Below are 16254 nucleotides of genomic sequence, written 5' to 3'. Positions count from 1 at the left end.
GCTTTAAAAAGGCCATTTTTTGTGTTTTTTTTTTTTATTTTCTTATTTTTTTGTTCTTTTCTTGACGTTTTCTATATTTTTTTGTATTTTTTGAAAACAAAAACTCTAAAACTATGGGATTTCTAAAAGTTTACAAATATTTACAAAAAGAAGGCTTTTTGAAAGTTTGAGGTTATCTTTTGGAATTTTCTTCAGAAAATGGGTTTTCATCCGGATTTTGAGGAAATGTTTGAGTTCTTAACCTCGAATCGAGGAATATAGAGTCTCGAATCCAAATGGACATCGGATCGACTATCTGAGCATTTTAGAATTTATTTTTGGTATTTTTTTAAATTTAATATGAAAATAGGATAGTTAGGCTCAGATTTGGATTCTGATATTAGATCCGGATCCGAAATCGAGTCAAATATATAAAATAAATTTAATTTCAGCAACATTTGAGAAATAAAATGGAATTTAGATTTAAAAGTGACTCAATTACTCAAAAAATGGCATCAGGGGCAAAAAGGGAATATTTACATCATTTTGAAAAATTTGGGGTGTTCACAATTAGACAAACTTTGAACTTCTTTTTGTTCTTTTATGAAATAGATGACTTGGGCAAATAGGTGTAACAATATAATGGACACTTTGACCAAACTAGCCGAGGTTGTTGGACAACAAGCCACCGCCATGCAACATATGAGAGTGAATTTACAACAGGTGGCACTGGACAAATTGATTACAGGAGGTGGTGTGTCCTATAAAAAGTTTATGGACATGGATCCATATGCCTTTTTGGAAAAAATATATTCAGAAGTGGCAAAAAATTGGTTGAGAGAGAGAGAGATCGAACGGATCTTGTAACGCCCCAGATTTCCAAAACAAAGCTAAGTTTAAAATTTTCATGAATTTCTTTTTTTTTCTTTGCAGCGGAACTTAGAAAAACTTTTAGCAGCGGAATCAGACGATAATGAGTCGTCAGTTTTAGAAAACCCCGAGCACATTACAGGTATGTGGCCCAACAACTCATTGACCACCAAAGTGTTCCATTCTATCGAAAACCACATGTTTATTACAACACTACTGCTTGGGAGAGAAGTATAGGTTCCATAAAAGGAAGCAGTACAACTCTGTCTAGAGAAACCCTGGATCTTGATGTCGCCTTGCTCCGCATATCGCAACGCAGGTCCAACACCTGAAATCCCCATTAAACGGGGTCAGAACCACTGATGGTCTGGTAAGCAAGCAATCACACATCCATTCAACTCAAGTAAATGCGTTGACCACTCAGGGTCGTAGTTCGTAATAACGACGCTCAAGCCTCCACGACTTAGCGTATATCGCAAGAGCCTCCTCAGGGCTATGAGTTGAACACCCACGTAAGTCTTCATGACTTCGCGTAAGCCTCTTCAGGGTTGTGATTTGGAATAACCGCTCAAGTCTCCATGACTTAGCCTTGACCTCTTCCGGGTCGAAAATTGTGCTCAAGTCTTCATACTCGGCACATCCGTATCCCACGCATCTAGGGACAGCTCCTCGAGCTTCGCTTAGTCATGCGGATACAACATGAGTCTTTGCCCAGTCGGTCCAGTCGTATATCGATCATGGCACATTTACAAAGGTTATGCAAGACTGACTCAACAACGTTCATTCACTCATACATTCAAAGTATCGTTGTACCTAAGCTAATGCTTTATTTTGATAATTGCACCTCCCCCTGGGCTTAGGGGACTCATATCTGGGTGACAACGCGACGATCTGGGGGTTGATTATTCTATGTATTTTAGATACCCTAGAGGCCTGTTGACCCCATCATACTAGTAGGACGGTACAACATACCAGAAGAGATCCTTACTAGATAGTCGGATGCATCCTGCTACTGCAGTAGTTGGGTTCAATCCTTAGATATTTAAGGATAACCACGACCTCCATACCTCTGAGTGACGGAGGCCATCAATGAACTCTATCAGGTTCGGGTGAAATATATGTCACTCAAGGCTGCGCCATCACCGTCTTCCTCGGTGAGAAATTCTGAAAGGGGTCTGCCAGTCTTACAATTACTTGACGAACATTGCATGCCTATAGGGCAGCCTTTGAGAAGTATGTACCCGACCCCAATCAACCACACGACTTTCACCGTGGAACAAAGGTTTTATTCATATGCATGCTTAACTCTGCTATCCGCACTTCGGCCTGGACGAGCACTTCACCTCTTTCGGTGGAAACAACACACTCTGGCTCAGCGGCCCTTATTAGTCCAGTTGTCTAATAATTTTCAATGAGCATGCACATGACTCGATCTCTATGGATCGGCTACTCGGCGTATTTTTACGCAACGAGCTAAGAACCTTGTCAAGACGCTACCACTACTTCGACGCAACGGCTCTTACAAGTACGGTGCCCTTACAGGTATCAGGGAGACGAGTCATTCTGACATCGTTCCAACAAATGGCATCGTTATGCCACTTAACTGATTTCGGCAGCTCTTCTGCCAACCATTTCGTCAGCACCTCCCCTGCTCTATCGGTAGTGGTGCGACGAACCTTTGTATATCGTAGAAAGCGTTCCATGAACTGGATAGCACTCTGCTATATGACAGAGTATCCTACTACGTTCTTTCTGAGCTATTCTTAGCTTCTTCAGAAATTTCAGCAGCACTTCCTCTCTTTAACGGAAAAAGCGTGCGTTTCTTTTATCCATTTCAGCGGCATCTCTCCTCTTTGGCGGAAAATCGCTACGCTTAACTCGGGAAATGGATGCGCACCGATGTGCATACCTTGCATCCATCAAGGTTGTTGGAAACCCTGGGCCATAGCCAGGCCATACGTAATTGACTTAGTTATCACGAAAAGAGCATTTTGCCAAAAAACGAAGCCTTTCCAATAGAGGCTTCATTCGTCAAGCAGAATCTTGAACGAGGAGCGGTAAAGGGAAGCACATTGGCAATTTGGAGTTGATCTCCATTTGAGCGCTCATTTACGTGCCATATATGTAGTATAAGCAGAAGTCTGTGCTTTATACAGCGACGACGTAAAGAAAATGCATATACTATTGTTCAGGGTGTGTAACTGAACGAAATATTCTACATATATATTTGCAGAAAGCAGGAGCCTTGGCATCATTCAACGCGACAGCGTAAGTAATTACATAATCAGAAGTGCATTAATCAGAAAGTGCAGAAAGCAGGAGCCTTGGCATCATACGATGCGACGACAAAGGTAAATTACATAGCCTATGTGATATAAGACATGCTGACAGTATCAACAGATATACATTTAGATCTGCATCTAACGATAGTTATGAGGCGAGCGGGTGAACACCGAAGTGTTCTGAAGGGCTCAACTAAGAACTAGGGCGAGATACCATTTTTAAGAACGCATATACTGCGTATTTGAACATATATATCCGACGATAGTTACGAGGCGAGCGGGTGAGCACCGAAGTGTTTTAAAGGGCTCAACCAAGAACTAGGATCAGATACTACTTCAGAAAGTATATGCTATATATAAACAATCAAATACTTGAGAAAGATGGATCAACGAAGCGAACTTACTTTAAATTACGGAAGAAACGACTCCTGAATGCTCCAACTCTTCGAACGAGGTTCGATCCTTCCTTCGAGAGGTCAGACTAGGTCTGGGTTCAGAAAAATCCAAACCAGAATCTGGGATGAAAAAGGACTTTGACTTTGACTTCAAACCCAACTAGGTTCAAGTCAAGTCAATTGGGTTTGGACCAGGTCAAGTGGGTTCAGACCAGGTCAGGTGAGCTAGGACCAGGTCAGGCAGGCTCAGGTGGGCTAGGCTAGGTAGGGGAGGTTTGGAAAAGGAGGAGAGAGAGAGGGGTTGGCAATTTTTCTAAAGGGGGGTCCTCAACTATTTATAGCCAAAGTTGCTTTGGGACTAAGCAACCCATTTGACCAAAATGCCCTTTGGCTTTTTCAGTAATCCAGCTTGATCTTATCCATCTGACTGTTTGATCTTATCTAGAAGGAATATTCTATAAGATATTCCCTAGAAGGTGCTGGAAGGTCCTAGAATATTCTAGAATATTTTTTGAGAAATATTTTTGTAGGTCCCACAAATATTTTCGCGGATCCTGCAAAAAAATCGAGTTTTCGACATTTTTTTCTGAAAAATTCTGAGTAGATCATTCTCTTCGTATTGACGTAACTAAGAAAGTTGGCTCGTACAAATCTCTTGATTTTGATCAGGGAGGAAGTTACGACCTCCAGAGTGTTTGAGCATATATTCGTGAAGATACGAATATCCTAAGTATATTTGGGTCGTAGGAATCAGTTTGATTCGCTTTACGGTAAAAATGCTATTTTTCACTGGAAAATGCCTCAAGAATTTATTTAGAGTTTGAACTGAAAAATTACGGGTCTTACAGATCTTTTGGGTGCTCAAGGTTCCAGAGGATCGTCTGGTCAATTTTGGGACATATAGACTGAAGGAACATGCTGAGAAATGGTGGGAGACCACTCACAAGGTCAGGTTCAAAAATGCTTTGGTGACCTGGGCTCAGTTCGTAGAGGAGTTCAATGCCACCTATTTTACCAAACATGAGCGAACCAAGAAAATATAGGAGTTCTTGAACCTGTAGCAGGGTTAATCATCATTGGGGGAGTATATCACTAAGTTTTATAGTTTGGAATGATATTGTCCCAACGTATACACAATTGATGAGAACAGGGTGATGAAATTTGTTTATAGAGTGAAAGCAGGTTTGAGGAACTGTCTATACACTAGAGGGCTGAAAACACTAGACGAGGCCATATAGGTAATAAAAGTATATATATAAATCTGTTAATTCCAAAATGTCAATAAGAATTAGTAAAATAACCCTAAAGGCTGATGTCGATTTTAAGCAGGTTGCTACACTGCTGAACGATGATTGGAATGGGGGACAAAAGGCTCAAAAAAATCAGACTGGAATTCAGAAACTCGATTTCAAAAAGATATTTGGAGGGAAGAAGTTTATCCCACCGACGAAGAAGAAAAAGCATAATGGGGGAAACAAGTTGCAACAAGTGCAGAATCAGAAGTGCAACCGCGTTCACCCCGAACAATAGTTTCCTTGAGAGACTGGTGCCTGTTGTTACGATAATGAAGTCGTACACGATACTTCAAGTACAAGGTTTTGATGATGAATAAGTGAATCAACTGCTATTCAGCTAAGGCAATGAAGAAAGATGACAAGAATTGAAGAATTCGATGAAGAATCTATGAAGACTAGTATATAAATGTAAAATTTATTAAAAGTCTTAGATTCTTGTAAGAGCCTTACTTAGAGTGCATATTTTGATTGCATTTTACCTAAAAACTCTTTAAAAAGACTTTTCTAAAAGAACCCTTCATGAAAATCTTTTTAGAAAACTTTTACTTAATTTTTCATGTTTATTAGTCGACCAATAGACTCACCAGTCGACCAATCTTTTTGTGCCAAATTTTCTAAGCAAAAATATAATTTTTGTAAAATTTGTCGACCGACGATTTTATCAGTCGACCAGACAAAATGTCTATTTTCTGAAAACTTTAGTAGCAGTCGACTAACGATTTTATCAGTCGACCCGACAAAACATGTATTTTCACAAAAATCTAACAACACTCGACTGAAAGATTTTTCAGTCTACTGATGATATTATCAGTCGACTAACTTTTTCTTTAGTCGACTAAGTTTCAAAACTTCAAATTTTCAAACGGCTATGATAAACACATTAGTTGATCGACGATAACTGTCAGTCTGCTAATATTTGATTTCAGTCGACTAACTACGGTTTCAGTCGACTAATTTTACCATTTTTCTGTAACTTTTAAAAGGCGTGTCTTTTAATTTTTCAAACATTTTGGTCATTCAAAATGGACTGGTTTGACACTCTTTTATACCCTCAATGTATGGAATCTTTCAACTATGAATATGAGTGCATTCCACACTCAAAAACATCAAATTGAATCAAATCCAATCGAATTACATTGAATTATTCTTTGTTTTTCACTCATTCATTTTCTCACTCACTTGATATTTTCACTCCAGTTTTTCACTCAAATTCTTTTGAGAAATAATGAATTCGTGAATTGAGTATTTCAACAACCTCAAAAGCCAATTGCATTTCATCTGCATTCATAAGAAGGGCTCGTAGGTTGATTGTAAGTTGATTATTTCATTTTTCTGTAAAAGGAAAGGACTCCTTGGTTTGAAGGAGTTGTTTGCTTTCAGTAGGTTTGTTACTGAAAGTGGGACCGGATTTGGTCTGTATGATCTTGAAGTTACACAAGGTTGATAGTGGAAATCTCAAGCAGGTTTTGATTGGGGACTGGATGTAGGTCGGGAAAGATCGAACCAGGATAAATTCTTGTGTTTTTTATGTTATTGCTTTGTGAATTTCAAAATTCGTCATAATTCCAAAGATGCTATTTAAAACCACTATTCACCCCCCCTCTCTAGTGCTCGTTGCCTTGATCGTACTGCACTTTCATTTGGTATCAGAGCAGGTTTGCTATATTTTGATTTGACCATCATCTAGCATGGCAACAACATGTTCTCAGCAAAAAGAAGGATGCTCCTTTGTTCGTCCTTCTCTCTTCGACGAAACAAACTATGACTATTGGAAAGTAAGAATGACAATATTCCTACAATATATGGATCTCAAAATTTGAAGAGTTGTTTTAGAAAAGTACCAAATGCCATCAACTGATTTCAGCCGATGGACTGATGAAGAAAAGAAGACTGCTTCACTCAATGCCAAAGCTATGAATGCATTGTATTGTGCCGTTGACATGGTAGAGTTAAATTGCATCTCTCAATGCTCTACAGCAAATGATATCTGACATACTCTTCTTGTTACTCATGAAGGTACGTCAAAGGTAAATGAATCTAAGATTGCTTCTTTAGTTCATAAATTTGAATTGTTTAAAATGAAGCAAAATGAATCTATATCAGACATGGTAACAAGAATGACCGATATCACTAACACTCTAAAATCCCTTGAAAAAGAATATTCGCAAGTGGATTTAGTTAGTAAAGTTCTAAGGTGTTTAACTCCTGAATGAGAAAGAAAAACCACTGGAATAGAAGAAGCAAATTATTTAAACACGCTTTCTCTTGAAGATTTGGTTGGCAACTTAATGACATATGAGGTTCAACTTCAAGATAGACAAGAAGAAGAACCCAAGAAGAAATCTCTTGCTTTCAAGGCCACCTCTGACTCTGAAGACTCAGATGAAGATGAAGATATTGCCTCATCACAAGACAATTCAAAAGATTCATCAAAAAGGAAAGATTTCAAAGAAAGGTAAAGAAAACAGATTCTTCCAATCCTAATGAAGTCAAGTGCTTTAACTGCAAAAAAGCTAGACACATCAAGAAAGATTGTCCTCTTCTCAAAATTAAGCCCAAGGACCAATTCAAGAAGAAAAAAGCTTTTCAAGCATGTTGGCATGATAGTGACTCCTCTTTCGATGAAGAATCTAATAAAGAAGTCGCCAACATGTGCTTTGTAGCACAAGAAGACTCAGTAAGTCAATTTGAGTATGATGATTTAGTAGAAGCATTTGATGATTTATATGCTAAATTTAAGAGTCTAAGTTCTAAAAATAAAGAGTTAAAAACTGAAAATTCAACTATTGATTCTCAAAACAAAGTGTTACTTCAAGAGATAAAAGATCTCAAGAAAACAAACTCTTGTCAAGCATTTAAGATAAAAGAAATTGGAATTAGAACCAATCTCTTACAAAAAGAAATAACAAGTCTAAAAGAAAAATCAAATGATCTTCTTTCTATAGTGACCAAATTCACTAATGGACAAGAGAATCTAGAAAGACTTCTTGGTTCTCAAAGATGTTCTGTTAACAAAACCAGATTGGGATATAGTTTCTTTGATACTCAAAATAGACCAAACTATGTGGTGAAGAATCAAAGACAAAATTCTCAACCATTTGTTCAAAGAACTAAATTTTCTAGTTATAATAGAAATGCATCTAATCTTGGTACTTATAATGCTTATAAGCCTAGATATGATTACTCTAGAAATGCTAAATCTTTTTATAGAAAGAATATTTATTATCAAAGGAAACCAAAATCCAAATGGATATGGGTTCCTAAGACTAACTCTCATGGACCCAAAAATAGAAAGGGGTCAAATGATTTGTCTTCAAATTTTGTAGTAGGTATACAAAATAAGGAGCAAATGGATATTGGACAGCAGTTGTTCCAAACATATGACTAGAAGGCTGGAGTTATTTTCTACCCTCCAAAGTAAAGATGGAGGAACCGTCACCTTTGGTGACAATAACAAGGGAAAAGTAATCAGTATTGGTAACATTGATAATGCAAAATTTCTCTTGATAGAAAATGTTACTTTAGTAGATGGTTTAATGCATAATTTATTATCCATTAGTCAATTATGTGATAAAGGTTTTCTCGTTTCTTTTGAACATGATTTATACTTAATTTCTGATTTTCAATCTAAAAAGATCATTTTTAAAGGTAAAATAAGAAACAATGTATATGAACTTTATCTAGATGAGTTACCCACTTTTAATGAAAAATGACTTATTGCTTCAAATGAAATTCAATGGTTATGGCACAAGAGACTTAGACATGTTAACTTTAAAATAATTTCTAAGTTATCCAAGAATGATCTTGTTAGATGCCTACCTAGAATACCATATAAGAAGGATCACTTATGTGATGCTTGTCAAATGGGTAAACAAATCAAGAGTTCTTTTAAAGCAAAAGATATAGTTTGAACAAAACATCCTCTTGAACTTTTACATTTAGATCTATTTGGACCATCTAAAATTCAAAGTTTGAATGGTAGCAAATATGCTTTTGTTATAGTAGATGATAATTTTCGATTTACATGGGTGATTTTTTTAAAAAGCAAAAATGATGCTTTTTCTGAATTTTCTAAACTTTGCAAAAGAATTACAAATGAAAAATCTACATCTATTATTAAAATTCGTAGTGATCATGGTGGTGAATTTGAAAATGAATCTTTTCTAAAGTGTTGTGATTTATATGGTATATCTCACAACTTTGCTTTTCCTAGAGCGGCTCCATAAAATAGAGTTGTTGAAAGAAAGAATAGAACTTTGCAAGAATGTGCTAGAACCATGCTTCAAGATAAAAATTTACCAAAATACTTTTGGGCTGAAGTAGTAAACACAACATATTATGTTCTAAACCGTGTTCTTATTCAACCAATCTTACATAAAACATGTTTTGAATTGTATTATGATCGTATACCAAAGATCTCATATTTCAAATTTTTTGGTAGTAAATGCTTCTTGTTAAATACCAAAGATAATCTTGATAAGTTTGATTCAAAATCAGATGAAGCAATATTTCTTGGATATTCTTTTAGAAGTAAAGCTTATCGTGTTTTTAATAAAAGAACATCTTGTATTGAAGAATCTTTACATGTTGCATTTGATGAAAATTGTGAATTGGTTATACCTCTAAGTGAAGGAGAAGAAGTCATACTTCAAGAAGAACCTTTGATAGTGAGTACTTCTCAAGAAAATGTTTCTCTTTCACCGGTTTGGAAAGAAGTTCCTAATCATCCACATAAGCAGGTTATTAGAGAAATAAAGAGTGGTGTCCAAACTAGAAGGCAATTGCAATATATTGCAAATATTGCTTTCATATCTAAAATAGAACCAAAGAATATCAATGAGGCTTGTGATGATGAATTTTGGCTTTTGGTCATGTCTGAAGAACTTAACCAATTTACTAGAAATGATGTATGAGATCTAGTTGATAGACCAAATGATTATCCGGTAATTGGAACAAGATGGGTCTTCCAAAATAAGCTGGACGAAAATAGCGAAGTCATTCAAAACAAAGCAAGGCTAGTAGCACAAGACTATAATCAAGAAGAAGGCATAGATTTTGATGAAACCTATGCACCAGTGGCTCGATTAGAGTCAATTCAAATGATGCTTGCTTTTGCTAGTTACATGAATTTTAAGTTATATCAAATTAATGTTAAGAGTGCATTCTTAAATGGACACATTAATGAAGAAGTTTATGTAGAGTAAGCTTCAGGCTTTGAAAATGAGAATTATCCAGAAAAAGTCTACAAATTAAAAAAAGCTTTGTACAAACTTAAACAAGTACCAAGAGCGTGGTATGAAAGACTACGAAATTTTCTAGAGCAATCTTGTTTTTCCATTGGTCGGGTAGACTCCACTTTATTTATTAAAAATCTTAATTCAGATATTCTTATTGTGCAAATTTATATTGATGACATAATATTTGGTTCTACTAATGATTCTCTTTGTAAAGAATTTGCTAAAGCTATGTATGAAGAGTTTGAAATGAGCTTGATGGGTGAATTAAACTACTTCCTTGAAATTCAAATAAAGCAAACTGAAGAAGGAATCTTCATCAACCAGGTTAAGTATACAAAAGAACTTCTTAAGAGATTTGAGATGGACTCATCGAAATCAAGAAGAAATCCTGAGTATAACTACTTCTCTTGATAAAGATGAAAATGGTAAAAATGTAGATACTAAGCTCTATAGAGGTATGATCGGATCTCTATTATACTTAACTGCTAGTCAACCTGATATAATGTTTAGTGTTTGTATGTGTACTAAATTTCAAGCTAATTTGAAGGAATCTCACTTAACTGTGGTAAAACAAATTCTTTGATATTTGAAAGATACTTCAGATTTTGGTTTATTTTACCGAAAATCATCTTCTTTCAATTTAGTTTCATATAGTGATGCAGATTTTGCAAGAAGCAAATCTGATCGCAAGAGTACTAGCGAAACTTGTCATTTCTTAGGATATTCTTTAGTCTCTTGGTTTAGTAAAAAGCAAAATTCAGTGTCACTCTCAACAACTGAAGTAGAATATATAGCGGCTAGTTTAGCGTGTTCACAAGTACTGTGGATGAAACAAACCTTAAAAGATTTTGGTTTGAATTACTCCACAACAACTATTTTTTGTGATAACACTAGTGCTATAAATCTTTCGAAAAATCATGTTCAGCACTCATAAACTAAGCATATTGAAGTTAGACATCATTTCTTATGAGATCATGTGTTAAAAGGAGATATTTCATTAAATTTTATACCCACTAATGAACAACATGCCGATATCTTCACTAAACCACTTAAAAATGAAGATTTTATGAGAATTAGAAGAGAACTAGGCATTTGCTCATTATTAGACTTATAAGTTTTTTTTGAAATTTTTGTTTTACTTGAAAACTTTTAAGACTAACATTTTTATTGAACTTTGTTTAATGTTATTGCTTTGATAAAACAACATTACTTTTCATGAACTTTGATAAATTCTGGGTTAAAATATTTTGAACTTGAATTTGCATTTTGCTTATGCTATGTCTGCACTTACTCTTTTTTATTATGACAGAGGGAGAGAAAAAGACAAAAATTGCATAAGAAAAAGGAGAAAAAGACACATGGATGGAAATTATTGGAGAAAAAGAACAAGACACATGGAAATTGCATATTGCATAATGACATGGAAATTGCATCATGTGAAAGCATTGAAAATTGCATTCATGAAAAAGTTTTAGAAATGCATGAAGTAATGATGGAAATGCAAAACAATCAATATGTGATATATGTGCTTTGATTGTACTAACTTCTTATGTTTTGCAGCATATTGATAAGGATAGTAAAATCTCCATCTATGCATCTAAATGTTCCATCTTTGACTAGTTTGTCATCATTAAAAAGGAGAGATTGTTACGACAATGAAACCGTACACGATACTTGAAGTACAAGGATTTGATGATGAACAAGTGAATCAACTGCATTTCAGCTAAGGCAATGAAGAAAGATGACAAGAATTAAAGAATTCGATGAAGAATCTATAAAGACTAGTGTGCAAATATAAAATTCATTAAAAGTCTTAGATTCTTGTAAGAGCCTTACTTAGAGTGCATATTTTGATTGCATTTCACCTAAAAAGTCTTTAGAAAAACTTTTCTAAAAGAACCCTTCATGAAAATCTTTTTATAAAACTTTTTACTTAATTTTTCATGTTTATTAGTCGACCAATAGACTCACCAGTCGACCAATCTTTTCGCGCCAAATTTTCTAAGTAAAAATGTAATTTTTATAAAATTAGTCGACCGACGATTTTATCAGTCGACCAGACAGAATGTCTGTTTTCTGAAAACTTTAGTAGCAGTCGACTAACAATTTTATCAGTCGACCGGACAGAACATGTAATTTCAGAAAAATTTAGCAGCAGTCGACTGAAAGATTTTTCAATCTACTGATAATATTATCAGTCGACTAAGTTTCAAAACTTCAGATTTTCAAACGACTATGATAAACACATTAGTCGACCGACGATAACTGTCAGTCTGGTAATATTTGATTTCAGTCGACTAACTACTGTTTCAGTCGACTAATTTTGCCATTTTTCTATAACTTTTAAAAGGCGTGTCTTTTCATTTTTTAAACATTTTGATCATTCAAAATAGACTATTTTGACACCCTTTCATACCCTTAACGTATGGAATCTTTCAACTATAAATATGAGTGCATTCCACACTCAAAAACATCAAATTGAATCAAATCCAATCGAATTACATTGAATTATTCTTTGCTTTTCACTCATATTTATTTTCTCACTCACTTGATATTTTCACTCCAGTTTTTCACTCAAATTCTTTTGAGAGACAGTGAATTCGTGGGTTGAGTATTTCAACAACCTTAAAAGCCAATTGCATTTCATTTGCATTCATAAGAAGGGCTCGTAGGTTGATTGTAAGTTGATTATTTCATTTTTCTGTAAAAGGGAAGGACTTTTTGGTTTAAAGAAGTTGTTTGCTTTCAGTAGGTTTGTTACTGAAAGTGAGACCGGATTTGATCTGTATGATTTTGTAGTTACACAAGGTTGATAGTGAAAATCTCAAGCAGGTTTTGCTTGGGGACTGGATGTAGGCCAGGAAAGACCGAACCAGGATAAATTCTTGTGTTCTTTGTGTGATTGCTTTGCGGATTTCAAAATCCATCATAATTCCAAAGACGCTGTTTAAAAGCACTATTCACCCCCCCCTCTAGTGCTCGTTGCCTCGATCCTACTTGTGATCATCGCAAAAAAAAAATTTTCTCGTGATGTTCTCTCTCTTCCTTCTCTTTTCCTTTCCAACCTCTTATTTTCCTCCTTTTTGAGGGGAGAAAGATAAAAGATGGAAAGAAAAAAGAGAAGAGGAAAGAAAGAAGAGAAGAGAAGAGGAATTCTTTTGCGGGTCTCACTTGACCTTAATTTTGAAAATATTTTGAAATAACTCGCCTCCGTTTTTGAAATATTTACGGGAAAATTGGGAGACGGGATCCGCTCGTCGGTACGAGGTTCGACCGTTCCTGGCGCCTTTACCAGGGGTAATCGAACCAAGGGTCGAATTAATGCCTTTTATTTTGCTAAGAAATTATCTAGGTATTTATTCTAGGTCTAAAAATGCACAATGATCATGCTTGTGCAAATGAAAAGATGTATGCTCTTTTTGAAAATATTTTGAAGAATTTCCAAGTGAATCAGATAAAGTGAAGAAATGTTTCTAACTTAGAATTTAAGATTTGAAGTTCTAAGTTTTTTTAATAATCAGAGCTTAGGAAAATGAATTTAGATCTTTGAGAGAAATGATCTTGAAACTGAAAGAAAGAAAATTTCAAAGTCATAAATGGACTTTGAATTTTGGAAGTTTGAACTTGGATGAATATTTGGAATGGAATTGAATTCTAACTTTGAAGTTTTGAAGTTAGAAGGAAATGTGGGGGATCTAAAGGAATTTGAGGAATGGGATTTGGAACAGTTGGAATTTCAAGATGAAATCTGAATCCAAATTCTGGATTCTGAATATAGTTTTGAGTTGATTTTTTTTGGATTTAGGATCTGAAATAGGAACTTTGGTTTGAATGAAAATGGGACTGGCTTTGAGGTTTGGAATTTAAAGTGGAATTTGGACTTGGAATTGGATTCAAGATTTGGAATCCAAGATGGTATTTGGATCTGAAATCTGAGATCCGAGATAGGGTTGGACTCTGGATCCTAAGATGGAATTGGATCTGAAGTTTGAGATCCAAAGTAGAATTGGATTCTGGATCCTAAACTGGAGTTGGATCTGAAATCCGAGATCCAAGGTGAATTGGGTTCTAGATCCTAAAGAATGGATTTTGGATCTGAAGTCTGAGACCCAAAGTAGAGTTGGATTCTGGATCCTAAGAATTGGAATTTGGATTTGAATCTGAGATCCCAAAGTAGGGTTGGATTCTGGATCCTAAGAATTGGAATTTGAATCTGAATCTGAGATCCAATGGTAGAATGAGGATCTGGATCCTAAATGAAATTTGGATCTGTGATTGGAGATCCAAAGTGAAATAAGGGTTTGGACCCTAAATAGAATTTGGATCTGTGATGGGAGATCCAGAGTAGAATAAGGATTTGAATCCTAAATGGAATTTGGATCCGTGATGGGAGATCCAAAGTGGAATGGAGTCCTATACTTGGAAATCTGGATCCAAGTTGAGACTAGGATTTGATTTTGGATTTGGGTTTTGATAAGTCAAAAATAGGACTTTTAAAGATGATCTGGGTTTTTGAAGATCCAGATTTGAACTTGAGAAGGTTTGGGTTTTTGAGATTCAAAAGTCAATCTCAACTTTGATTTAAAACTTTGAAGAAAAACTGGATTTAGAATCAGAAGATGAATTTAGAAAATTCAAAGTTAATTTGAACTTTGAAATTGAATTTTGAATTGAGTTTGGAAATTTGAAGTTTTGAATATGAAATGATTTTGAAATTTCAAAGTCAAATTGGTCTTTGAAATTGAGATAGGTTTGGAATTTGAAATAGAAAAGATGTTCAAAATCACTTGGGTTTTTGAAAGAATTTTGAAAAATATGATGCAATTCTACCCTATATGATGAATGAATTTAAATAAGTTTGAAATTGGACTTTGAAAAGCTATTTCATTCTTTAAATGAATTAAAATAAGATTGAAAATATAATACATCCTTGACTATGGTCATTGAATGTATTATATGATAATCTATATTTAAATTCAAAAGAAGAATAAAATACATTTTTAGTGCTTTTATAGAATTTAAAATGAAATCAACCCTCAATATACCCTGACTATGGCCATTGGCATATATCTTGAGTTAATCCTAAGTTAAATTCTGATAAAAGAAAAAAAAATATTTTGAGAAAATATGATGGATTTTGGAAGTGGATCCAGTGTGGATCCAATGTTTATTTCGTAAAAGATAAGAATTCTAAGTTTTGTTCACACCCCGACTATGGCCGTTGATGTAAATCGTCAACTTAGAATTAACTTACCTCTTACGAAATGGTGCACGTGCCATTCGTGTTTCACCATTGTGGGGATTTTGAGAAATAAAGGAAAAATGCATGGAATAAACAATTCATGGTATTCTATAATGCTCATTCATTCTACCTAAAGCAAGAAATGTAAATTCTTATTCCAACCTAACTATTACAATGGATAAAATCAAATGTACAACCCCAAATAATGATATCTCTTACATGTTTCCTGCAAAAAAATACTTGGTTAGTAAAAAAAAAAATTGGAAGAGAGTTACATATGTCAAAAAGGATGTTAATGTCAAGAGGAATTGCTCATATGTCATGGTACTTATGATGGAAAGATGGGGAATGATGTATACACCTACATATATACTTATATGTATAGACACATGTATATTCATATATATGTATATAGGCATATATATACATATGGACATGTGTATGTATATATGTATATATATGCATATATATACATATATATATGTAAGGTATTTATAATAACCTGTGAGGTGGAAGATGTGGTATAGGGAACATGTGATATCGGGCTGGAGATGTGCACAATGCATATAGCAGATGCTGTGTGACAGTTGTATTAGTGCTGTAGGTAAGCACAAGAATGCAGAAATGCAACTACGACAAGCACAATGAGGTGATGAAGTGGCGGGTGCCACAGTAAAGATGTTGTGCTTGTGATATGCTAATGCAGGCCCATGAAAAAGATAACTGTGAAATGCAGAAGGGATATGCAAGTGCGAGAAGCGAGAACGTAGTGAACAAATGACAGTGGGAATGTTGTATGCACAAATAATTAGTGCAGTATAGGTGACTGTGTAAGAAGTGCTACGTAACCTGTAGATCAATGAAATACATATGGATACAACCAGTGCTATAGAACATGTAAATGAAGGGCCTACAAATGCTGATATGCAATGAAACACGGCTAACTGATACATA

Source organism: Nuphar pumila, chromosome 1 (genome assembly GCF_984573655.1).
Source record: "Nuphar pumila chromosome 1, dmNupPumi1.hap1.1, whole genome shotgun sequence".
NCBI lineage: Eukaryota > Viridiplantae > Streptophyta > Magnoliopsida > Nymphaeales > Nymphaeaceae > Nuphar > Nuphar pumila.
The sequence above is the reverse complement of the archived record's forward strand: the minus strand, read 5'-3'. Positions refer to the sequence as shown.